The sequence below is a fragment of the Peromyscus californicus genome, unplaced genomic scaffold (genome assembly GCF_007827085.1).
Source record: "Peromyscus californicus insignis strain IS unplaced genomic scaffold, ASM782708v3 Scaffold_13__1_contigs__length_99412109, whole genome shotgun sequence".
Taxonomy (NCBI): Eukaryota; Metazoa; Chordata; class Mammalia; order Rodentia; family Cricetidae; genus Peromyscus; species Peromyscus californicus.
In genome coordinates, this window is record NW_026294424.1 from 59911448 (window position 1) to 59938723 (window position 27276).

The window sequence follows — 27276 nt, forward strand, 5'->3', positions numbered from 1 at the left end:
AGTGCTCAGAGCTCATAGTTGCTGAGCCATCTCCCCAGCCCTTGGTCTCCCTTTCTTTCAGAAAAACAAAGCAAGGGGCTGAGGGTGAGGGTCAGTGATAGGAGAGGTGCTTGGTTCCTGCAAGGCCCTAGGTTCCGTCCTGGTCCCGGGCTATCAAAGTGTGGGGAGAAACAAGCATTTACTCAGATCTGTCTACACATATCAGTGTGTAAATAAAAGCATTTACTCAGATCTGTCTGTACATATCAGTGTGTAAATACAATTTAGGCTTCAGATTTGGACTCTTTTGCCAGATATAATCGCCTCTTTAAATGTTATGGTACTGGCTTGGGTATGATGGTACACACCTATAATCCCACCACTCAGGAGGAAGAAACAGGAAGATCAGGAATTCAAGGCTAGCCTTGGTTATGTAGTGAGTTTGAGGCCAGTCTAGGCCACAAAAAAACCGTGTCTCAAAATAAAACAAAGCAAGACAAAATGACGAAAGTGAAAATATTCTGTAAATAAGGTTTGATACTACTGTTTTTATTACAAGTACTTTTAGGATCGTCTTTAATTCATGGTGAGGGATAAAAGCTCACCATTTATTTTTAAGGATATCACGTTTCTTTTTAAAGTAAACATATTCAAAAATTTAAAAAACCAGTTTTTTTAATTTGCCTCTCTCTTTACCTCTCTGGTCCAGTGTATTAGCCAAGTGGCGGTCCTAACACAGCTCCCCATCTTCGCCACGATGCCAAAGGACGACGAGATCAGAGCGTTGGCCAAGAAAGACCAAGGCCCCCTAAACCAGACTCTAACAGGCCCCGAAGGAAGTGGTCCAAAGGTAACGTTCGGGACAAGCTCAGCAGCCTCGTCCCAGTTGACAAACTTGGTTAGACATTCTGTAAGCATCTCACCCCAGGTGTGGTCTGCAGAGGGAGGCTGAAGGTTCGGCCCCCTGGCCAAGGCAGCCTTTCAGAGATTTAGTAGAGTCTATCAAACCAGTCTCAAAGCGTAGAGCTCCAGTGATTTACCCCAGAAAGACTAGGAGCAAAGTTGTCCCAGCTGCTGGGGAGGAGGCACAGGCAGGTTCAACCAGCTGCACTGTGTAGTGAATTTAAAATGAAAACAAAACAAAAACAGTTCATTTAAGTCGGGTGTGGTGACTCCTGCCCATCATCCCAGTGTGAGAAAAGCAGAGGCAGAGTAGGAGCAGAGTTCAAAACCAGCCTGGGCCACAAAGTGAACCCTGTTCCAAGACAACCAAGAAACGATAACAACAAATCCAGCAAAAATTAGCGGAAAAGAAGCCAAGGATTGTCCCAGTGCTGTTCACAGGTGAAGTCAGGAAGACAGTATGTAGTGACATTTGAACATAGTAGAATTGGAAGTGAGGACACAAATATTTAATGAAGAGCTGCTGAGCACTGGAGCAGAACACATTTGGGTTTGAATCACTGCCCACCACCTCTTGGAGGATGGCTTTGGATAAGCTTGTTCCATACATACAAAATCTGGGGAACTATGTGTTACCTACTTTAAGAACTGTAAGGCTGTGGCATGTGGTCCGTGGACATAGTATGTGATCGGTAAAACTATCACGGGGTCAATTTATACTAGTGCATGTAATTGGTATTTAGCACCTACTCATCCCCGTTATCATTTGTGTTATGTTGGCTGAGGACTGCCAAGAAGTAGATGTCAGGGTGGTATTAGATGTGTGTGAGAAGAGGGGGAGGAAGGACAGAGGAGGAAGAGGCAGGAGTGATTTAAGAAGCTCTGACATCTGAGACTGGATCGGATCAGGAGGGAGACTGTGGGATGTCTCAGGCTTACAGGAAGTGTTTGGCCCTGGCTGGGAGGAGAACGTGTTCTCTGTTTAGTCTCTTGGTGGCCAGGAACTGTGAACATGGCAGTGATCTAGAAGGGCAGCATCAGGTGGCAATTAAACCCCCAACAGCATGAGACCCAGGGACACCTCTCATGGCTGACACAGTACCTTCCCTGTTTCCTCTAATTCATTCATCATTAGCAAACTACTCCATCGTTTTGACCCAGACTGAGCATCTGTGTTGTTTCCACCCGAAAGTGAAGTTTAATTTCTGAAGGGTAGACTCATGCCGAACTCCTGATTTTCTTCTGTTCCGGTGCCAGGCTCATGAGCCGAGCAAATGACTTGCTGTGGAAGGCTGACCTTGCTCACAGCTCCTTACTCACCATGTTTATCATGTAGCTCTAATCTTGTAGTTCAGATACTTTGCATTTCAGGCAGAGATTTAAGCACAATTGGCACCTCCATGCAAATCAAACCTAATGTGGGGTCCCAAATGGGAGCTACTGGACCATATCCAGTTCACAAATATTAGCTTTCACGGTGCTTTTAAAACTATTTTTAAACCAATGTTTTAAAATGAGGAGATCTCATTTGCTAAAAGGCTGTTTTTTTTTTTGTTTTTTTTTTTACTTATTAGATGTGGATACTCAGCCTGAACTTTTGCATTATCTAGACTAAAAGAGGTATCCCTTAAAATGGGGTTCCTGGCTCAGCGGGTAAAGGAACTTACTGCCAAGTGTAATGTCCTGAGTTTGAGTCCCATTTTCCTTCCACATGTTGGAAGGAAAGTGCCAACTATCACAAGTTGTCCTGTGACCTTCACATATGCCCTGGTATCTATATGCCCCCCCACATAAGCAATAAATAAATAAATAAATAAATAAATAAATAAATAAATAAATAAATAAATGTGATTTTAAAAGTAGGGGTCTCCCACCCTTTATGGTTTACTACTATGTAGGGCATGCTTATGTCCTCATACTTGGCAGCATTCACTGACTTACTTTCTTGTCTAGTCTTTTGGGCAGAGAATGTTACCTGTCCTCCAATAGTACATTCTTTCCTTCTGTTAATACAACAATATTCTAGATAGACTCATGACTGGCCAGCTAGGACAACATTTCCCAGACTCCTTTGCAGCTAGGTGTGTGGTCACGTGACTAATTTTTGGCCAGTGGAATTGATGTGTGGAATTGATGTATGATGTCATCTCTTGCTCCTTTTCTTTTCCTTGCAAGCTGGGATATAGACACAATCGTGGGAGCTGGAGCAGCCATTTACCATCACAAGATAAAAGCCATATACGCAAGTGCAAGGCCCTGGGTTCGGTCCTCAGCTCCGGAAAAAAAAAAAAAAGCCATATATTGAGACTTGCAGAGCCAAAAGATACTGGATCTTTATTATCCTGGATCATTAATCTCCATCACCAGATCTGTAAAAATTTTGCTGAGATTCTTGCATCAGAAAAGTAAACTCTGGGGCTGGGGTAGTGTTTCAGTTGCTAGAGTGCTTGCCTATCATGTGTGAAGCCTTGGGTCTGATCCCCAGTACTGTGTAAACCAAGCACAGTGGCACACACCTGAAGTTCCAGTATGGCGGAGGTGAAGACAGGAGATCATCCTCAGCCATGTAGTGAGTTTGAAGTCAGCCTCAGAAACTTAAGACCTTGTCTCAAGAAAGAAAAGAAAAAGACACCATTTATTACTTTATATTAAAATATAAACTCTGCTGCATCTATTTTTAAAGATTTATTTTTATTCGTGTGTGTGTGTGCACGTGCGTGTGCAGGTGTGTGTGTGTGTGTGTGTGTGTGTGTGTGTGTGTGTGTGTCTGCCACATGTGTGCTGGTACTTGCAAAGGCCAGAAAAGGGCATCAGATCCCCTCAGTTGCAGGCAGTTGTGAGTCTCTTGACAAGGGTGTTAGGAAACCAAACTTGAGTCATCTAGAAGAGCAGTAAATGGTGCTAAACACTGACCCACTCTTCAGTTCTTTCGATGATATCTTCACTAATACACTTCTGTTTGCTGTGGGGTCATGGTCCAGGGTTAGACCAAGGAACTTTGGAATTGGTTTACAATGGAAAAGACACTTCACGATTCTTCAAATTGTTTCTGCCTGTAAATGAGACCCGTGTGGGCAGCTTCAAATCAAATTGCACTGGGAGCGGAGATGAGTGCAATTTTCAGTATGGGAAATGCAAAATTGGAACACTCTGTCTCCGGGGCTCTGCTTGTAGCCAGCCCACGACAGCTGGCCGTAAACCGGTTTGTACAAATGGCTCCTCAGGGACTGTTGTTCCTCACAGACCATGTTTGAGGTTCACAGGCCACTGGACCACATTCTCACTTATTCCCCCCCCACCCCCACCCCTTGCCTTTAAAGGCCACACTTGAGCAGGCAGGCCTCCTACTTCTCGGAAGTGGAAGTGAAGTAGAAAGTCCTTGGTTGGTACTTTTCTGATTCCCAGGGGGCTTAAGCATGAACCCCTGAAGGTTCTGATGGTTTTGATCTGAGAGGACCTTGCTGTGTTACGTGAGGACCAACAGCCAGTTGTAAAAATGGCCTGTGCAGAAGGATGTTACCGTGTCCCCAGAGGCAAGCACTCAAAGTGACGTGTTAGTAGTCCCTTAGACTAATGAATGGAAGTAGCCAATGAAACCCAAGCGACCCCATTAATGTCAAAAGGCCTTCCAAGCCAAGACTATTTGAAGGAAAGACTTATCTAATGAGCACTGAATGTGCCATGGAGTTTATGTACATTGTCTTATTTGGTCGTGTCAAAAACCCTGTGAGTCAGGACAGGGTAAATGTCCTTTAAATTACATTTATTTATGTATTTATTTATTTGGTCACTCTTTCTCGGAAGTGTGGAAGTAACTGGCTGGAGAGAGTTTGTGGATGGAAGCGGGAGACAGAGAAAGAAAGTGAGAGAGGGACCTTGAGACCCTCAGACATGTGCCTGGAGCTATCCTAAGTCCCAGGGCGCCCAGGCTATCCCAGTGCACCAGCGAGCCCTGAGGAGAAGGAAGGGGTGGCAGACTCGGGGGATGGCGGACTCGGCAGACGGCAGATGTGCATGAGGGCTCACTGACCTCGAGACAGGTCAAAGCAGTAAACTGGCCGTACTGTCACTGAAGAACTTTGCTGAGTGACTATAGCTGTGATTCGGTGTAGAGAAGGGTTGCGATTTCAGAGCTAGGGAGAATAGTTAGCAATCCTGCACATTTAGACTCCTGGCAAAGCCATTTTGAATCACCCAGGTTGTCTCCCCCCCCCCATAAACAGGTTCTATGTCTGTTTATGTCATGTCAAAAGATCAAAGTAGAAAATAATCTCCAAAGCAGGGTTTGGAGACACTGAGTGCCATCAAATACCAAGAGAAATTTCGTCAACTTCTCTTTAAAATTAGTACTGCTATTATTTCTCACCTTTTACCCCTTTATTTTCATTTAGTGATAAAATAGTTCCTAAGCACGTCAGCACAATTCCACTCCAAACCAACGGCCAGCCCTTCAGATGAGATAAACACCAGCTCTGTTGGGGTCCGGGTGACTGTTAACACAGCATTTAGCGTTATTTCTTCCTCTCTCTGTCTCAGGTGGGCATCTCCCACCTCTAGACTCTCTCAGCACTGCTCTGAGGAGCTAGGCAGATACGGTTCTCGGAAACGGAGCAGTTGGGTGAGATGTGGCTGTTGACGATGCAGCCTGGCTGGGGTGAGCAGGAGGGCCCAGGTGTCTGCATTTGGGTGGCTACAGAGCAGTACTCCACTCCCACCCCGATTAAGCTCCTTCTGCAGAGGGAGTCTAGGAAGACTGGGTGGACTCTCTGGACAGGAGTCGGGAAGGTGTCAGATGGGAACCAATGGAGCAAGTACTCCAGAGGCTCCTGGGACCACGACCGAGCCTGTCCTTGCCCTTGAGTTGGAGGAGATGGCCCTGGAGACCAGGCATGACAGGAGTTGGTAGTGACTATGAGGACAGGTGGCGTCTGGTCTCCTTTTTTCTTTAAAAAATTATTTTATGTGTGTGAGTGTTTTGCCTGCATGTATATCTATGTACACGTGTGTGCCTGGTGCCCATGGATGCCAGAAAAAGGCATCAGATGCCTTGGAACTGGAGTTACAGACAGTTGGAAGCCTCCACATGGATGCTGGGAATTGAACAACTCAGGACCTCTGGAAAAGCAGCCAGGGCTCTTAATCACCGAGCCATCTCTCCAGCCCGATACCTGGTGTTCAGGTTTCCTCTAGCTGACTCCACTGCACGTCACTTTCCAGAACAGGCCTGTGGCTCGAGATGTTTTGTTTCGCTCCCCACTTCTTATTCTGCAGCTCCCATCTTGTGGTGGCCTATGGTAGCCCTTCGAATGATAGTAACACTGCTCGTGACAGCATGGCTGTGAGTTCGAGTGGGGCTTAGAAAAATGACAAATTCCAAGACCCGGGTCTCCTTGAGTGTCTGGCTGGAGTGGACGAAAGCAGAGGCGTACCCTCAGTGCTGTGGCCAACGGCTCTCCGGTGCTGTGGCCCTGCCATGCTTGGGAGGAAGGAGAAGTCGTTTGAGCCAAGAGCATCCTTCTCTCCTGCTTGCTTTTCCTGTGAGCACTGGGACTCTCATGTATATTTGGGAAAGAGGAAGTAGGGGCCAGATGGCAGAGGCCACGCCTTTAATCCCAGCACTCAGAGCCAAGGCAGAGGCAGGCAGATCTCTGTGAGTTCAAGGCCAGCTTGGTCTACAGAGTGAGATCCAGGACAGGCACCAAAACTACACAGAGAAACCCTGTCTCGAAAAGCCAATAAAAAGAAAAAAAGAGAAAGCAGGGTTTGAAGTAGGAGTTTGGGGCAGGGATAGTTCAACTTGGCAATTTCTTTTTGCCTTTGGAATCAATCTTTAACCTTATTTCCCACCTCCCTCCCCCCCAACCCTTTTCAGGTGAAATCTACAAGTAGAAAAGGCAGCATTTACCAACTACTGCCATTTATCTGAAGTTGACTGGGTTCTTGACATGAAAGTCCTTTTGCTTCCACAGCAGTTTAGACAGTAGTGGGGCTGGGGAGAGGGCTCAGAGGTTAAGAGCATAGACTGCAGAGGACATGAGTTCAGTTCCCAGTACTCACGTTAGCTGGTTCAGAGCCACCTGTAACGCAAATTCCAGGTGATCCAATGGCTCTACCTCTGCGGCATCTACACATACTGATGCATGCTCCCAGCCCACCCCCAACATGATTTTTAAAAAGTACGTTTTACACTAGTTTATGGGCTCTCTATTGATTATGATAAGCCTCTGAGACAAGGATTGCTCTCCTCCCACAGATGGGGAAATTGGGAGCGGAAAAATGGCTCGCCCACGGTCACACAGCCAGCAAAGGGCAGAGTTTAGGGGTTCCCTCCCCGCCACACCTGCCACCATTATCCTCAGGGATGAGAAGTCACCGCGACACACAGCACACTGTCCGCTTTAGATGGCCAGCCTTCCTCTGGGCTGTTTCCGACAGGTGCATTGTGATCCTCTGGGGGGAAAGTCAGCTCCTCCTCTTTGCCATTGTGGCCAGGGCAGACAGTGGCCTCCTTAGCATCCCTTAAATGATGAAAACCTCCCCCCAAATTGACTTTCATTTCTATCAGGGAATTGGCGGTCTTGACTCAAAGGGAATGCATCCTGGAGTGTTCTGGTTTAGTGAGAAAGACATTCCTCTTCGGAGGACCAAAGAGGAAGAAGAAAAAGGAGGAAGCAGAGAGGGAGAAGAGCTCAGCTGTAGGCGAGGAATGTTCTAGCAGGAGTAAGAGTCAGACCCGCTTTCCTCCGGCCCTGGCAGGCAGGTGGCTTCTCTGTCTGCCGTCTGAGTCACAGGAGCCTCTGCATGCCCAACAGCTGAAATATCAAGGTGGTTGACACACCAGCTGTTGAGAAGATTCTCATGAAATCCGTCTAACTCGTTTGAGTCTCAGTTTCCTGTCTAGAAGATGGAGATTGTAATGTCATCTTCTGCACTGGATCAAGGGGGAATTAATAGATTAATTAACTGGTTGTAGCAATTTGATTTTCTGCTGAGAGGCGTTTTCAATTTTATATATATATATATATATATATATATATATAAATGATCACTATATAGATGCTGATAGCTGATATTTTATTGTATCAGTCATCATTTCAAAGATCTTAATGGTTCGCACAAGGAAGAGGACTTTAAGAAAAAGATAAGACTTGAAGTAGCAGTGGTAAGGAGGGGACTCAGGGTGAGGAATGGCTATGGCCAGCATATAAAAACGGTGGACCCAGCCTCCTTTGCTCAGGAAGTGACTCCACTTGACAAATCTCGGCAAAATGACTTTGGACCCAGAAACCCAGGAGACCCAAGTCTACACTGAGACTTCAAGTCATGTGCCTATGAAGAACTCTGGACGCCCATCTCCTGCTGCCCTCTGCTGGCCATGAGCTGGTTCCTGCATCCCGAGAACAGGTTAAAGAGTACCTGAGTGCCATCCTTCCTGGCCCTCTGGCCTCTTCTTCCCCATCCCCAGTGGTCCCACTTCTTCTCCCTAAGTTCTTATAAGTCAGCAGGGATGCTGGGGTGCTCAGGATAAACCACCAATGTGTGGGCTTTCCCAGAAAGCTTTTTTTTTTTTTTTTTTTTTTTTTTTTTTTTTTTTTTTTTTTTTAGGAGTAGCTGGTTTAACAAAACCAGGATTGGCGGTGCAAGCCTGTAATCCCCGCATTTGGAAGACTGAGGCAGAAGGATGGCTCTCAACTTAAAGCCATTGGGTTACATAATGTGAGTTCTAGGCCAGCCTGGGCTAAAGTAAGGCCATGAGACCATGTCAATAAACAAAAACCAGGTGAACTCAAGTCAGTGGGAGTGAAATGGATTCTGTGCATGTGTGAGTGCACACACCTGAAGCTGGGAGCCAGATCTCTGTATTTTATATGTAGAGAATCTGGTTTTCAATTTTATCAGCAGAATAAATACCCCCTCTCGTTTTTTAAGACAATTTTAGCTGTCCTAGAACTTTCTGTGTAGACCAGGTTGGCCTTGAACTCACAGAGATCCACCCACCTCTGCCTTCTGAGTGCTGGGATTACAAGTGTGTGCCCCCATGCCCAGCGACACTCCTCCTTAAGTAGGACTCAAGGTCTTGGGGATGAGACCTTCCTATTTCTTGCCAGGTAATTCTGGAAGAAAACTTCAAAAAAAAAGTTTCATTTTTAGTATTAGATTGATTTTTTATTTCACTTCAAAATGAAAAGCTGAAATTACTGGTTTTATAAAAAGGAAAAAAAATGTAAGTTTCTAACTTGCAGCTCGAGGTGGTTGTACCAGTTCCAGGGTTTGAGTCAGCATTCCGGTCCCTCGTCAGGAAGAAAGCTCCCGAGAAGGGTACACGCTAGTCCTTTAAATGTAAGACTTCAATAAGTTATATCTCACTGAGTAGGACTTGGGCATGATTCACTGTAAGGCATGTTGAAAGTTTTTATTCCCAGGCAGCTGTGCGTACTTCTAACATTTGGCATTTTATTGCTGAAGAGTGGGTGGACAGATTTTGGGGTGAGTGGCATTTCGCAGGCCTGTTGTTGAGACTATGAGAAGCATTTAGTTTCACGTAGGATCAGGCTGAAAATGGGCTCTTGCATTCTCTTCTGCCCTTGTGGAAGTACTGCCGGACCTGGGGGTGGAGTCAAGGCTTTTAGAGGGACAATTAACTGCTGCTGGGTCCCTTCCTGCTCTAACTTCACATTACAGTCGGTGTTGAAATGTTTTCCAGTGCCTCATGGAGTGAAGCGTGGTCCCCAGTGCGGCAGTGTTCAGAGATGAGTCTGATTGGATCATGGTGGCTCTGACCTCATCAGTGGGCTAGTCCATTGAGGGATTCATGGCTGAATGGACTAATAGAAATACAGAAACTGTAAGAGGTAGGGCCTAGTTGGGGGGGGCAGGGGTGACTGGGATTAACTCTTCAAGGGTATATCTTGTCCCTGGCCCCTTGGTCATGGTCACACTCACTCTCTGCTTCCTGGCCGTCCCAAAGTGAACAGCTTTCATCTGCCATGCTCCTCTACAGTTCCCAAAGCAACAGGGCAAGAACTACGAACTGAATGAATCTATGAAACCACGAGTCCCAATCAATCTCTCCTCATTTAAGTTGATTTTCTCAAGTATTTTTTTTTTTTTTACAGTGGCAGAAAGCGGATCAGCATACATTATGACTTCATATAGCACTATCTTGCCATCACGAATTAAGCAGTCAAACAGGAGATGGGGGTTCCACAGCCCCTGATCTAAAGTTTTATTTTTTGTGACTTGAGTTACCTGCCATCAACTGTAGAGTCCAAAGATACTACGTGGTGTTACCGGACAGAGAACCAAGCTGGAACTGACCTGAAAACTTCCTCCCTGATGTCTAGCTTCCATCGTGCAGAAGGTGCCGTGCAGGCTGCTGGAGGAGAAAAGTCATCCGTGGTGTTATCCAGCGACGAACTATGGATGCTGCAACACCGACCTGCCAGGCAAGGTATGCCCACTGATGCAACGGTGGCATGCCGGTCAAAGGGGTGAGCAACCACTTTCTGATTGGGTTCAAGGCCTGCTCCCCAGGAGGGAATTCATACATGACACTGTAAATCTGGCCCAAACCCCGTAACTATGGAGATTATAGACTCTAGGGGGGGGAGGGGAGGGTGTGGGGGGGACCTGCGACTGTTGCTTTGCTAAATGTCGTCCAACTGCCTTCTAAACATTTACGTTTATTTTCAAAGATTAGTGCTGTTCCCAGTCCTGGCTAGAGGAACCTCTTCTGCAGCGGGCAGCATTTAATGCAGAGGCTCATGTTTAGTGAAAGTGCTGGAGATAAGTGACTTTGGGATGCTCAGCCTCAAACAGGACATCTGTATCAATCCTTCTAAGGTTCTCCTGTCATTGAAGAGAGGGTGGAAAGAACATCAGGGCTGGAGGGTGGGAGGGAACGCCATGTAATGTCTTCTGGGCATCATACAGTTATTGCATCCAGAAATTCACTGCAGTTGTGGTTATGTGCGGAAAATCAAGCCAACGATATCCAGCAGGCAGCAATAATTGGACTAATGGCTTCAAAAATTAAAAAGAAAAGGAGAAAATACAGAAGAGGAAAGGAGGGATGTGTTGGGTTGCCTGAGGGGATGGGAGTGGGAGAGGAGAGATACGGGCAATATAATTGTGTACATGCATAAAATTGTTAAGAATAAATAAAAGATGAAAAACATATTAAATAAAAAATTAGCGATGAACAGTTCACAAATTTCAAATAGACATTGTTCTTAGTAGCATAATAGAACCTTGTGCTGCCCTGCCACCCAGGAGGGGAATCACGTGTGTCCAGTGTATCCATGCTGTGTGTATTCCCTGACCACACGTCAAAGAGGAGCCATCTCAGTCGTCAGATCCACTGTCCCAGTACCACGGTGCATGCATTGAAGTACCTCCGATACAGTAATGCTGACCTCATCCCTTAGGCATTGTATCATCTCACATCGCTGGAAGAAGAGTGAATACAAAATATATTCAGGAAGCTGGCCTTGACGGCTCACCTCTGTAATCTCACTACCCAGGAGGCTGCGACAGGGGGATCATTCTGAGTTGAGGTTGTAGGGTGAAACCTTGTCACAGAATGACAAGAGCTGTCCTTTTTTTTTCCAGAAAGAAACCACACTTATATAACTTTTATTGAGATACATTGTTACAAACTATTCTATTTTATTATTGTCAATTTCTTTTGTACTTGACTATAAATTACTCTTTTACAAAAATACTTGTAGTTATCATTTTAATTATGTGTGCATGCATGGGTATGTGCACGTGTATGCAGGGACTGCGGAGTCCAGAGGAGGGCATCAGACGCCCTGCCGCTGGAGTTACAGGCAGTGGTGAACCTGTATGTGGGTGCTGGGAACCGGGTTCTCTGGAAGAACTCTTCATGTTTCAGTGTTCCACTGGAGGTCTTGAGGTACCCCCTACAGGGAGGAGGGACGCCGTTTGCTCTCCTTCTCCTGGGTATGTTAAAAGCTGTGGATACTTAAGGACAGATGAAGGATTTGTGCTCAGTTGCTCTTTCAGCTTAGCATCTTCAGTAACACTCACTACCTTCCTGCAGGCGCTGGCTAGACACGGTCCTTGGCCAGGACATCCTCTTTGTTTTATCACAGGCCTTTGGAAACGGACAGTGTGGAGCAACTGATGAAACCCTCACGGTTGCAAAGTCTCTGTTTATATCCGGTGGTGGCGGCTGTGATCAACTATCTCAAACCACGGCGGCAGGAAGCATCTGCAGCCAGTTGATAAGGAGGGCACCTGCCGTGAGCACGGTAATCTCGAGGAACTGGGGAGCCCAAGGCACCTGGATCAACCACACAGCCAGGGAGCCTTTTAGAACTGTTTTCAGTTGTCCCGTTACTCAGACTTGCTGTGCTTAGGAAAACACCTCCAATCCCACCAAGGGAGAAAAGCTTTACCTGCCTGATGTGGCCCAGTTTCCTGGAACACAACCCCTGGCCCCAGCAGCTGGACTTTTAAGAAACAGCTAGGCCGGAAGCAAAAAAAAAAAACAAAAAAAAACAGCCATCCTGTCTGCTTCTTGAAGCCAAAGCGTGGACCTGTGTGCTGGCTGGTTGCCATGGCTACGAGATGCTGCCTTTGTGTTCCCCCTCTGGCTTCTTCTTTTTCTTAGACGCCATCCCCCATGACGTATCGACAGCGTTTCACAACATACATACTTTTCAAAGCCTCACTTCATCTTGGTCGGGACTGACCCACTAGCCATCTCAACCCCATGTCCTTAGACTCTAAACTCCTCACTAAGCTCATCCTGATTCTTTCTGGACACAAGCACCGGGAAACTGGGCAGCCAGTCCAGGGCCTGTTGACTGAAGAGGCAGTATGGTGGACAGCATGGACCTTGGAACCATAGGGCGACAGCGCCAGGCAGCAACGGGCTGTGCCGTGACCTGGCCATGTGACCTTAAGAAGGTCACTGAGATGCTGCTTCAGTTGTCTGATCTGGAAAGTGGGAGTAATAGTAATCGGGAGGTTAAATTTTTAAAAATACATGGGGTATAAGACAGCAGTATCATGAGTTTGAGGCCAGCCTGGGCTGCATAGCAACACTCTGTCTCAAATAGTGAAAAGCTGGGGATATAGTGCCGTGTTGACTTAGGGTTCAATCCACGCCACTGTCAGACAATTTGTCCTGGCCAGTTTTATGTCAACTTGACATAAACTGGAGTCATCTGAAAGGAGGGAGCCTCAGTTGAGAAAATGCTCCCATAAGATCCATCTGTACGGCATTTTGTGATTGATGGGGGAGGGCCCGGCCCACTGTGGAAGAGAGCAGGCAGAGTAAGCCGGGGAGGGTCGGGGGAGAGCAGACCAGTAAGCCGCACCCCCTCCATGGCCGCTGCATCAGCTCCTGCCTCCAGGTTCTGATTGTTGTGAAATGCTGTCGATACGTCATGGGGGATGGCGTCTAAGGAAAAGAAGAAGTCAGAGGGGGAACACACAATCAAAACAGAAAGTGGAGCAACCAGAAGCATTCGTAGAATAGATGAAATGCCGCCCGCCTGACCAGTGGCACTGGGCGAGCTCACTGAGTGTCCGACAGTGCCTTGAATACCCTACCTGCATGAACTCACCCGATTGTTCCGTGCAGTCCGACAACAGTACCACCAGTATCCTCTGTGTATAGACGGGAAAGTGAGGCAAGCTACTTCAGGTAACTTGCTAAGGCCACACCACCGTGAGCCGGAAGAGCTGGGTTCTAATCCAGCTAGTGGGGCTGGCGGGAGTCTGTGCTCTGGGTCACTGCTCTTTGTGGCTCTTATTTGCCACTGACCAGAGTGCTTGCAGCTCTCTCTTCCTTGGTGCTGAGGCCCGCTGCACAGGCCTGGCCCTCAAGCAGATTCAGGAATTGAACCAGCACATACACAAGCACTGTGTTGCCCCCCACCCCCACCCCTTTACAGCCTCTTCATGAGAGATTTCCAGCATGTCCTTTCTCATCTCCAAAGGCAGCAGGCTAATGCTTCCAGGGAGTTCTCTGAAACCAGAGCTAAAAAAATGAGCCCTTCGTTTGGGTAGCCGGCAAAGGATCGAAGCTTTAGAACAATTTAAAGTAAGTATTCAAAAGTCATCATAAGGGGCTTACCAGCCAAATATGGCACAATTTGGGCACCAAAACACTCGATGACAACAGTGGATTATGAACTGTTACAGTAGAAGAACCCGCGTGTGCATGCTGACTTCGGTAGTTTAAGGGAATGGGAGGAAGCCTGATTACAGTAGTGTGGAGTGCTAATTGGCAATGTGCTAGGATTGAGAACCCGCCATCTGCAATCATCTGCGTGAAAACGAGCTCAGGCGGGACTCAGCTGTTACTAAGTCAGAGCAGACTTTTGTTCACGGTGGTGACGGAACCGAGGGCCTGGTACACGTTGCACCACTGAGCTACATCCTAGTCTCGTGTGTTGCGTGGTCCCGAGAGTGATCTATGGTAGCCATACGTTAGTTGTTTTTTTAAAAAAATTTTTAGATTTATTTTTTATCGTATGTGTGTGTGTGTTTAGATATATTTTTATCGTGTGTGTGTGTGTGTGTGTGTGTGTGTGTGTGTGTGTGTGCGCGCCATGTACATGAGGGTCTCCGAGGAGGCCACAGGAGGGTGTTGGGTTTCCGGGAGCTGGAATCAGAGGTGGTTGTGAGCTGTCTGATGTGGGTGCTGGAAGAGCAGGGTCCTCTGGAAGAGCAGTGAGTGAGCTCTCTCTCCAGCCCCACGGTTTTGAATGAACGAGTTTATTAAGTATACAACAAGCCAACGTATCAGAATAAATAGCAAGTAGCAGATGGATAGAGAGCAGCACATTATCAAATAAGCATCCAGCGGAAGCCAGCTGAAGAAACCTTCTCAAGGCAGCCAACTGGAGTTCCCGATTGAGGGTTCCAGGCAGTGCAGAGTGTCCTCTCCCTCCAGTGAGGCTATGGAGAACAGAGCAGCAGACAGAGATGACATCACCCAACCCCACACTCACGACGTCCACCTGAAACAAACTGGGGAAGTTGAGGCAGTCATCTCGAGTTCCCGTGGGCCAGCGTCCCCTGGTTGAACTTGAAGCTTTGCGTTTCCACTGCAGGGGCTTTTGTATCATGAGGGAGACAACAGGAAGTTCTTTTGGAAACAGTTCACCTTCTAGCTGTTACCCAGGACACCATGCATTCACTTTTGAGCGCCTTTCTCTCCCCACAGGCCCCTGTCTGGCAGAGGTGGAGGACTATCTCAGCCTCAGATAAGGGAATACACAATGAGCCTGAAATGGGGAAGGCCAATCCCACTTCCAGAGCCTGCTTCTCAGTGAACTCAAAAACAAAACAAAACAAAACAAAAAAACATGTGACAATTTACTAATATACATTAATAATATACATCCTACTAAGTGGAAAATTGTGTGCATATGTGTGCTCACATGTGCTTATGAGTGTGTATGTCTGTGTGTGTGTGTGTGTGTGTGTGTGTGTGTGTGTGTGTGTAGAAGCCAGAGATTAACGTTGGGGTGTCTTTCTCAATCACTTCTCTACTTTAAGTTTTGAGACAGGGTTTCTCACTGACCCCAGAACTCACCATTTCAGCTAGGTTTACTGGCCAACAAGTCCCCAGGAGCCACCTGCCTCTGTCTCCCAGGGCTGCAGATACAGTCACGTGCTGTCCATTCCCAGCTGCTTACGTGAGTGCTGGGGATCTGTGCCCAGGCCCATAGGCTCACACAGCAAGCGTTTTACCTATTGATCATCTCCCTGGTGATCCCATACTTTGGGGAGCAATGATATATTTGTACCGTCTTAAAGTGCCACCAACCAAGATGCTTTTGCTTGCATGGAAGAGATAACTGTATCATGGTGGAGTCAAAGGACATCTCGGCTGAGTGAACAAACTTACGCTGCCATTAAGGGGTAGAAGGACCCTGTGTGCCTCCAGTTGTGAAAGGCTCTAAAGGACGTAGTATTGTGACTTACGTGATATATTGTGATATATATCACACATACTTGTGTGATACCCTGGCTAGGAATGTATAAGCTAAATCTAATGACAAGGAAACATCCAAAAATAATCTTAAACGAGAAAATTCTACATAAAAACAGAGGAGGGGGTGGAGAGAGAGCCCAGGCAGTGAAGTGCGGGCTGCACAATCATGAGGAGGACTTGAGTTTGGTCTCCAGACACCACACAGGAACGGCGGTGTGCTCTTGTAAGCCCAGTGCTAGGGAGGTAGAGACAGGCCGTCCAGCCTAGCTCACTTGATAACTTAGTAAGCAACTGTGTTAGCCACTGTTCTATTGCTGTGAGGAGACACCATGACCAGGGCAACTCTTACCAAAGAAAGCATTTAATTGGGGCTGGCTTACAGTTTCAAAGATTCAGTCCATTGTCATCATGGTGGGAAGCATGGCGGCACTCAGGCAGACGTGGTGCTGGAGAAGGAGCTGAGAGTTCTACATCCAGATCCACAGGCAGCAGGAAGAGAGTGAGACACTGGGCCTGGCGTGAGCATCTGAGACTTCAAAGCCCGTCCCCCGTGACACACTTCCTCCAACAATGCCACACCTACTCTAACAAGGCCACATCTCCTAGTCCCTCTTAAGTGGTGCCACTCCCTGATGACCAAGCGTTCAAATATATGAGCCTAGGGGGGTCGTTCTTATTTAAACCACCACAGAAACCCTGTCTCAAAAAACATACCAAGGCTGAACTGTGGCCTCAACACACATGCACACATACATGCACATGGACTTACATACATAAACACACACACACACACACACACACACACACACACACACACACACACACGCACAGGAGAGAGGGCATTAGTATTCTCCAAAAATCTAGTATCAGCAAAGTATAAAGAAGGAAAGATGGTTTAGGATGTTTCAAATCAAAGGACACAAAAGTCATGGCAACTGAATACTGTACCAGACCCTGATCTCAGACTTGATTCTGTACTAAAAACAGTCAAATGGCACCCAGGACACCAACAGGACGATTGGAAATCCAGAAAGAACAGGTGATGGGTAGCTACTCTATCAACATTCCATCTAGGGAGGCTGGTGACTACCCTAGGGTTATGCAAGAGAGCAGGGCTGTTCTTAGAAAATACACACCGAGGAAATTATGAGCAAAGGCCCAGGACACAGACCAGCCAGAGAGATAGATGGTAAGTCGGCAGACAAACACATAAATAGACAGGTGGGTGGATGGACACATTGATAGAGAGGCAGGTAGATAATAGAGGGAACTAGGAACTACCTTTGTTCCTTTAAATCTGAATTCCACTTCTGTGCATTCAACGAACCACAAGTCAAAATATTGAGGGGAAAAAAAAACCTTTGTCTTTTCAGATATTGACATTTTTGGAGACCCCTACTCTTTCCCTGTTTTCCACTGCACACATACAAGGCCCTTCTCTTGTCATAACTTCCTAAAGAACCCGGAATGGTGGCTATATGCACAGCGTTTACATTATATGAGGTATTGTAAGGCTTCTAGAGCTGACCCAGTGTGGGGGGATTGGTGCACATTGTAGTCCTTCCACCGTGTAATATCAGAGACTGGCACAGCCTCGGATTTTGATACACATGGTGGCCCTGGACTCGGTCCCCGCAGACACCGAGGACAACTGCGTGGGTGGATGTGTGGTGGTGGGGCAGGTGTCCTCTTACTATTCTTATTCTTGCGGTTGTTCTTAACTTGTGAATTTTCTCCGAACAACAGTGCTTAAGGAATACATCCACCCAAGAGCCCCCCACGCTGCTGGGATGTGGAGACTGTGGAGGGTAAAGGTCAGGGAACACAGTCAGGCTGTCACAAGACAGTGTAGACCAAGGACGATAATGGCCTAGACCAGGTGACAAGAAATCAGACAGGAAGTCGTGGGGTTCTGTGGATGTCCTGCAGGTAAGCTGATGGGACTTGTTCATGAATTCCACATGGATCCCAAGAAATGAGTGAGGAGACACCGTGCGGTTTCCAGTCTCTGCCCGGGTGCCTGGAGTTGGTACTAGCTGAGATGGAGAAGAGGCAGGAGGGGCAGGTGGGGTGGATGATTGAGAGACAGGATTTGCACATGGGCCTGATGAATTGGACTCGTGGAATACAGTGTCTAATTTAATTAAGCTAAAGCTCGTAACATGTATAATTAGCTTTAAAAGATTCCTGCAGAGCAACCACAGATCAATGATATACTTAATGCTTGCACCAGAAGATTGCCACTTTTGTGGATGGGACTCTGAATGTGATTTAGAACACTCGTCTTCCACTTGAATTTACATCTTTGGGAGGGGTCTTTTTCAATGGTAACAACCCATGGACTCCATTGGTGAAATACACTTAACTGAGGTTCAAACTCCAGAACAATTATAATGAGTCTTATTTTTATTTAAAAATTAAAATTTTAACCTATTAAGTGCAATTAGTGCTGCCCATATGGGCGTGGAAACCTACTAATGGCCACCCTCACCCCGAAGAGACCTGACTCTTCCTCTCCCAGAGCCATTGGCAACTAACAGCTCCTTAGCTGGGTCTGGGGACTCAGTAGCTCCTCCCTCATTTTTTTTTTTTTTTTTTTTTTGGTTTTTCGAGACAGGGTTTCTCTGTGTAGCTTTGCGCCTTTCCTGGAACTCACTTGGTAGCCCAGGCTGGCCTCGAACTCACAGAGATCCGCCTGGCTCTGCCTCCCGAGTGCTGGGAATAAAGGCGTGCGCCACCACTGCCCGGCTCCTCCCTCATTTTTAACTGGCTTGATTTTGTGTGTGTCTTGTGCGGGCGTCACATCTCCCGTTCATGTGTTCAACAGCGTGTCCTTCCTAGAGGACAGCATCTCACAGCACTCCTCTCCATCCTCCAGCTCTTCCGTTCTTTCTGATCCCCGTTTCTTTGCTGTTCCCTGAGTCTGAGCCGAGGTGGGAGTGAGGTTTTGATAGATGGCCTATCACAGAGCCTAGTCAATCAAGCTGTTTGTCCTTAAAAAGCCAAAATCGCTACTGCTATTCTTATTATTGTATTTTATATGATGTATTATCATAGAAATAAGTGATTGCAACGTAACCCATTTTATCTTTTTTTGTTTGTTTGATTTTTTGTTTGTTTGTTTTTCGAGACAGGGTTTCTCTGTGTAGTTTTGGTGCCTGTCCTGGATCTTGATCTGTAGCCCAGGCTGGCCTCGAACTCACAGAGATCCGCCTGGCTCTGCCTCCTGAGTGCTGGGATTAAAGGTACGTGCCACCGCCACCGCCCGGCCTCCATTTTATCTTTAATTCCGTTCATTAAGATGCTTTGTTTTTGGGTTTTGTTGTTTTGAAACACAATTTCCTTCTGCAGCCAAGGGTGGTCTGGAACTCACAATTTTCTTGCTTCAGAAACTTCCAAAGTGCTGGGATACAGGAAAATTCTACCATGCCTGGTGATTATGTCTATTTTTGTGCATTTTCTGTGATGCAGATAATATATTTATGAAATTATAGATGGATATAATTTACAAATTAAAAAAACACACATGCCTGGAAGTATTTGCTGAAAATGTTAATCGAGAATATGGAGAAAGACTCTTTTGAGAAGCCCACAACTTGTGTGCATGTGTGTGTGTGTGTGAATCTCTTCTTGAATACCATTCTCTGATAACTCATCGGCTTGAATCTATGTTTAGAAAAACCTCTCCTTAATAAACTTCAACTCTCAACTCTGCTTTAAAAAAAAAAAAAAAAGGGACAGCTAGAAAAATATTGACCTCTAGGTTAGACCACAACAGTAACTCCAGCCAGGCAGGGCTATTTGTTGGCTTTGCCACACTCTGTTCCTCCAGCAACAAAGAACAAATGTAAACCCATCTCCACAGGTGTAACCCGCTCACAAAAGTGGATCTCGTGCCTCTAGAGGTCCCTCTGGAACACATAAGCGATGGAAATCATCCGATGGAATGTTCTAGCACTTCTCTTTGGAAAGATGTCTGAGATAGAGCAAGTGAAATAAACACAAGGCGGAACCAGGTGTATCATCAAACAGGACACGCACCTGCTTCTACATTCACAGAAAACCTGGGGTGGCAGTGGCCACCTCCAGGGAGCTGTGCAAGCCAGGGGGAAGAGTGGGACTTACTTTTTTTTTTTTTTTTTTTTTTTTTTTTTTTTTTTTTTTTTGGTTTTTCGAGACAGGGTTTCTCTGTGCAGTTTTGCGCCTTTCCTGGATCTCGCGCCGTAGACCAGGCTGGCCTCGAACTCACAGAGATCCGCCTGGCTCTGCCTCCCGAGTGCTGGGATTAAAGGCGTGCGCCACCACCGCCCGGCGGGACTTACTTTTTAATGCACTGCTGAAACATCTTTTTAAAATCTTACACCTGAGGCTGGAGAGATGGCTCGGAGGGTAAAGTGCTTGTTATGCAAATGCGAGGACCCGGGTCTGGGTCTCCAGAAACCGCACAGCGCGCGCACCCGCGCGGGGAGGAGGGGGGGACGACACACGACGATGACACGGACACGGACAGTATCCCAGCATGCACCTGTAATCCCAATGCTTTTACTGTGCGATGGCGGGAAACTTGCAGGCCAGCTAGCTTGATGTACGTACGCAGAAGGAATCCCCGTCTCAAACTTCATGAACTGGGCGGACCGACACCTGAGGTTCTTCTCTGATCTTCACACACACGTTATAACACACAAGTCCCTGTACTCACATTTATGAACTCGGGTTAGTGAGACGGCTCAGCAGGGAAAGGCGCTTGCTGCCAAGCCTGATGATCTGAGGTCGATCCCCAGGCCTACGTGGTGAAAGGAGAGACCTGACTCCCACAGGCTGACCGCTGACCTCCACGCCTGTGCCGTGACACGCACATGCATTCTCCCCAAGCACATACATAAATAAGCAAATGCAAGAGGAATCTCACTCTTACACATAAATGGCATGTGAAGATAAACATGGAAGACCAGATACACAGCTCAGTGGTAGAGAGAGCACTTGCCCGGTGAGTTTGATGTGTGGTTTTATCCTCAGCGCTCCTCCCACTCAAAACAGTCACCAGCACATAATAGTTTAATTTTTTATATATTGTTCGGGATCTCTGAAACTTGGGCATGGTAGCACACACCTGAACTCTCCATCTTCCTGCCCCAACCTCGGGAGATCAAGACCAGTTGGGTCTACGTAGTAAAACCATCTCAAAAAGCAACAACAACAAAATTTGTATTAAAATGATCGTGACAGCACTTCAAATGGTAATAGATCAGAAATCACCGAAACGTCTAGCGTTCAGGGATCAGTCAAGCAAGTAAAGAAAAACGGCTTGCTTTATAGACGTAGATTTTAGAAAACACTGGAAAAATTTTGTCAGATGGGTAAATTCAATACTCATCTTAATGTAGATGCCAGAATTATTCTCAACGATGTTTGAAATTTGGAGGGAGAAAATATCTCCAGGCTGGCGAGACGGTTCAGAGGGCTCAGAGGCACTGGGAAAGGTGTAAGGAGAAAAGCGACTCTGCCGATGTGTCCCCTCACCTCCGAATGCCAGCGGTGGCGCACTCAGTCTCTCCCCACCTCCACCATACCGCATAAGCAGTAAATAAGGAAAGACGTGTTTAAAAGAAAATACCCCGAGGGCTGTGACGGCTCAGCAGTTCAGAGCGCTTGCTGCTCTGGCGGAGTATCGGGGTTTGGTTTCCAGCACCCCCATGATGGCTCACATCTGTCTACAACTCGCTTACAGGCATCCAACTTCCTCTTTTGGCCTCTGAGGGCACCAGGAGCACATTGGTTCATATACATGCATGTATGCAAAACACACACACACACATAAAAATAAATAAGAAAACTCAAAATAAAGAGAAAACTATCCCTAAGAGACAAAATTGTCTGTCTCTGATAGTGAGGTTATAGGAGACTTTTCTTGTGTGCCCTCCAGACCTTTCTTCAGTATTCATATTCTTTTCATTTTTTTTTTTCTGAATAGCCATGCATTATTTTGTGATGTGGAAGAAAAAAAAAAAAGCAGTAAAACACAGAGGAAACCATGCCATGCCTGGCTGGCCTGAGTCATGAGCTGAATTCTCATGTTTAAATTAGTTTCAGAAACAAGAAGTGGTTTCCAGGCAACGGGCTTGGGAAATCATGGTCATTGCCATTGTTGCTACAGTGTGTGTGTGCGTGTCTGTGAGACACTGTAAGAGGTAAACGCTTGTGCAAGCAGACTCTTGCTGAGGAGAAACAAGTTTTGCCATCCAGTTTTGATCACGGGGATTTGAGTTACTGTGACCCTAGAGGCAGACAGGAGCCAGAGATTTTTTTTTTTTTTTTTAACTAATGAATGACTGAGTTAATGAGGATCGTCATAGTGAGTATCTTCTAAGTCATTCCAGAAGGTGTGGGAAACTGAGGGGAGAGAAGGGAGCCAAAGCCAATACCCCCCCCACCCCCCCACCCCCTCCACCCCCTCCACCCCCCCACCCCCCACCCCACCCACACACACACACACACACACACACACACACACACACGCACTCCGCAATGGTTTTGCTGTGAACTCAGACAGTCTGGGGCTGTGTAAGACAGATTGCATCTGAAGATGTGAAAAGATTGCCTCACAGTCTCAGGAGTCATTTACTGTCATTATAGACAATCCCGGGCAGCCAAAGGGCTTTTAATCAGGAGGAAACACTGGAAACTGGAATCAGGACAGAAAAAGCCTTGGCTCTGCTGGCTGGCTCTGGAGGAGGGGCTGAACTGAGAGCCTTTCAGCCTCCAGGGAGATGTGTTCCTCCCCCAAGTGCCTGCAGAAGGTATTATTGCTCAGCCCAGGGGCATATTTTGTTGACCTTGACTATATCTTCAACAAGAAAAGGCATCAGAGCTCGGCCATCTTCCCGCTCTTGCTTTGTGACAGAATGTCACAGAGTTCAGGACAGCCTGGACCGCTCTCGCTCTCTGTAGCTGAGGATGACCTTGGCTCACTTACTTGCTTCCGTGGGCATCTATGATTCATGTTCTTTCTCTTTCTCTCACTGTGTGATGCCATCTGGCATGTTAGGATGCAACACGAGGTTCTTCTCATGAGATGTGGCCGCTTAAGGTTCTAGAACTGTGAGATATACAAACCTCCTTTCTTTGTAACTTATCCAGCCCTGAGTATTTTGTTGCAGCAAAACAAAGTAGGTTTAGCAGAAGGACTAGTATTTACCGCCCTTCCTTAAGTGGTAACTCTTCAGACTGCCCTGTTCCATCTCTGTGCTCCAGGGCTTATTAGAAGCAGACCCTACACATGTTTGTGCTCATCCCCTACTCTCTGTCTGTGTGTGTGTGTGTGTGTGTGTGTGTGTGTGTGTGTGTGTGTATGTGAGTGAGTGATGGGTATCAAGCCCAGGGCCTTCCTTATTCTACCACTGGGGTCTCCAGGTCCCCTAGTCTTGAGTGATATATGGAGCCTGCTACAGTTTGAATGTTCCCTACAAGTTTATGTTGGAGGCTTGGCCCCTAGTGAGGCAGTAAAAGATGGCATAGAACATTTGAGGGTGGGGGAAGCCATTGAGTTATTTGGGTGCTTCACTTGGAAGAAATTAGGGTCACTCTTAGGGGACTCTTCAGTGGTCTATGGTAAAAGCCTAGGCCTGACTCCCAAGTCTCTTTCTGGCTTTCTGTCTGGCAGTGTGATTGCTCTCTCTGTAGAATCCTTCCATGAGGTCCCCCTAGGACCCGACAGACACTGACACACGCCCTTGAATCTCCAGAACTGGAGGTCCCATGAGCCCTGCCTCCACTGACAGCCCAGCCTGGGGTCCCATGTACCCCCTCTTTTCCTAACCTCTCATCTGGAAGATGAGTCACACACACACACACACACAACACACACACACACCACATGCACACACACCCCCCCACATGCACACACACACACACATACCCCACATGTGCACACACACACACACACATATACACACACACCATATGCACACACACACCACATGCACACATTCACACCACATGCACACACTCACACCACAAGCGCACACACACATGTGTACACACACACCGTACATGCACACACACACACACCCCAAACACACACGGCATAGTCTCTTGACTTTACTCAGGTAACTCATCTACTATTACTCAGCTTGGAAGTGTGTCTTTTTCTCTAGTCAGTCCATAAACACCTTGACAAGGCAAGGACTCTTTTATGAGCTCTGTGCTCTGCTTTCAAAAAATGTGTTCAGTATAAATTGAGCAACAGAGATAATCTCTTCCCATGTAGCCCAGGCTGGTCTAGGACTCACGATCCCCCTGCCTCAGCCTCTGAAATGCTAGGGTTACAGACCTCTGCCACTAAGTCTGGTTTAGCCTCAGAACTTTCTTCCTAGTGTCTGTTCGCACTTGTAAACAGCTCTAACCACCCCTCCTGCAACAAACATTTATTCCTATTAAAGAGGGTCACCACATTCCTTGATTCCCTGTGGTGCTGCGGCTTAAAGGAATATAAATCTGGGGTCTTCTGCCCTGGAGCTTACAGTCTGGTGCACATACTGACTTGGCTGTTTTCCTGGGGTTGGATCAAGGGTGGAGCCCAAATTCATTTAGCTTCTACTATTCTCACTGGAACCTGTCAGCTCCAGGGCCAAAGGAGGATCTGCTCTGACAAGCTGGGACATTGACGGGGACAAGCAGCTGCTGTCTCTACCAGGGCCTTTACGTATTGTGGGCCTGGCCTCTCAAGGCTGCCCTTTAGGGAGCCATGTCCCCCACAGATAAAAGTGCAATAAAGTTCAAGTCCCAAAGGGCAGCTACTGTGTCCCCATAGTGGACACAAGGTAGCCCTCCCTGCTCAGGGGAGGCCAACCAAGACTGCTTAAGGAGGTACCTTGTGGGAGAGGCTCTGCCGGCACTCAGGAAGGCCCCAGCAGGCCTGGCTCTAGCCATGATTGTCCTGTATTTCATGAGTGTTTGTTGGGTATCTCTTGTAGTCCAGTCATGGAGCTACGGAGACAAACAGCATTTGAAGTGGGTCAGCCTGGGTCAGGGGAGAGAAGCCAGGGAACAGCTGGATTAAAGAAGAGGAAGGAATTCTAGATGGAGGTACCAGAAACTTTAAGAACATAGGGATTGGAGGGGGGAATTGTGCCTGGGGAGGTGGGAAAAGATGTCCTCCAGTAAGTGATTTTCAAAATGAGTCCTGAAAGAGAATGGCTCTCGGCTACTGGGCAAAGAAAGGGTTAAGGGACAATATATTCAACATGGAGGCATGAAAGAGGGCAGCAGGCCCCTCTTGTTAGAAAGTCCATGTTGGATAGCAGGGCTGAATCCCTGGAATGAAGACAAGGTAAAACAGGACTTTACATGTTGTGTTTTCAAATAGAGAACCTTGCCCCATGAGAGTGTGGGAACAGAGAAGGATGCCAGGCGGGAAACGGGGTGTAATACAGATGTCAAACCAAAAGATGACTTACTTTTCCGAACAAAACAGGGCGGTTTTACACTTGAACTCAGGGTTTGTGACAGCCTGCCCCAGGCTTGCGCAAGCTCAAACCAGATAAAAACCCATGAATGGAGAGGGCAGCTGGGCCCTGAGTCCCATCCCTAGCTGAGGAGCCGTTGGCAATCCATAGCTCCTGGGAGAGGGAGAGTCAGTTTTCTTTAAGGGTGCGGCCCCTGGTAGGTTCGCTGTGTTTCAGCGGATGACCTTACATCTAAGAGTACTTTTGCAGTGTAAATTGGACTTGATGGGTTAAAAAAAAAAAAAAAAAAAAAAAGACATAAAGTTGCGTGTGTAGGGAAGAGAGAATTGGATCTGGGAGGAGCTGGGAGAGACGTAGTGAATATGATCAAAATACATTGCACACAAAGAATGCATTTTTTGAAATGAGGGATGAAAAAGACAAGACAAAAATAGCGGGTAATATTAGAGTCAGAGGGGAAGGGTGGGGGGGGGGAGTGAGCAGAGAGACAACAACCAGGGTGGACGGGATCAAAAGTGTCCCCTGCATGTATCAAATTGTCAGAATGAACCCGGTTACCCGGTTACTCCGTAGAGTTAGTGTGAGTGTCTACGGTCTAAATGTCCCCACGGGCTCATGTGTTTGAATACCTGGTCTGCAGCTGGTGACGTTGTTTGGGAGGCTGTGGTACTTTGGGGAGGCAGGTTTGGCTGGTGTGTGATATCTGACTCCTTCCCATCTTAGGCTCTCTCCCGCCGTATTAGAAATGCCTCCCCACACACCCCCTGCCACAGAGCCTGAGCCTTCCCCGCCAGTGGTGGACTTTACTCTCCAAAACCAGTAACCAAAGTCATTCTTTCTCGAGTTGACTCAGGCACTTTGTCACAGCACTGGGAAGGGTAACTAATAAATGTGCTAATGACAACCACAACCACCACAACAGGAGACGGCCTTTGCAGATGCAGAAATTTGCCTCACAGTTCCCAATAACGTCTGAACCAATCAGAGTCCTCGTGACTAGAGCAGCTGGTGAAATGGCGTACTCACTGTCATACAGTGTTGGAAATGGACCAGCCTACCACTCCTGTGCTGTTGGACAACAAGCCCCAGGATGGGTGTTCTGGACGGTGTCCTGATGGAACTTCATGATTCCCTTCTCCATCTGAAAGACGTCATTGCAACAGACAGAGAGGTTTCCTTCAAAGACCTGGATGTGGCTGTCCTTTGGGGCTCCCCACCAAGAAGGGAAGGCATGGGGAAGGCCTACTGAACGCAAGTGTGAAAACCTTCCAAGTTCAGGGTGCAGCCTTGGAGAAATATGCCATAAGACATCAGTCAAGGTCATTGCAGCGGGAAACCCAGCCAACACCAACTGTCCGACGGCCTCCAAGTCAGCCCCAACGATCCCCAAGGAGAGCTTCAGCTGCCTGACTCGCTTGGACCACAGCCGGGCAAAATCTCAGATCGCTCCAAAACACGGTGTAACTGCTGCTGAAGGAAAGAATGCCGTCCTCTGAGGGAGAGCTTATCAACTCAGCATCCAGATGCCAATCATGCTAAGGTGAAATTGCAAGGAAAGGAAGTCGGTGTATGAAGCCCTAAAAGATGGCAGCTGGCTCCGGGGAAGAGTCCATCACGGTTGCGCAACCGTGATGACGTCATCGAGATTGATGACGCGGTGCTGCCGTCATCCAGACCCGGAAACTGTCCCGCGCGATGTCTGAAGCGAAAGCCATCTCTGAGACATCTGTTTTGGAATCCTAGAAGATTCCAAATGGGCGTTACCTCTGATGGCAACTCCAACAGTGTCCCTGATGACCTCCTACCCTACTCGTTCCCTGTCGTGGTAAGTCCTGGGAGCTTGTTGAAGGCCTCCCTAGTAATGATTTCTGGTGTGAGAAGATGGGCCTTACTGCAAAGGAACCGGAAGAAGAAAAATAATCTGCTTTTGAATGTCTCTCCTCTGCGTGA

General features: G+C 47.2%; 1 pseudogene; it reads left to right on the forward strand.

Annotated features, from left to right (window-relative positions):
• The first annotated feature begins 736 nt into the window (after positions 1-736).
• Positions 737-27276, forward strand: LOC128108759 (malate dehydrogenase, cytoplasmic-like; annotated as a pseudogene).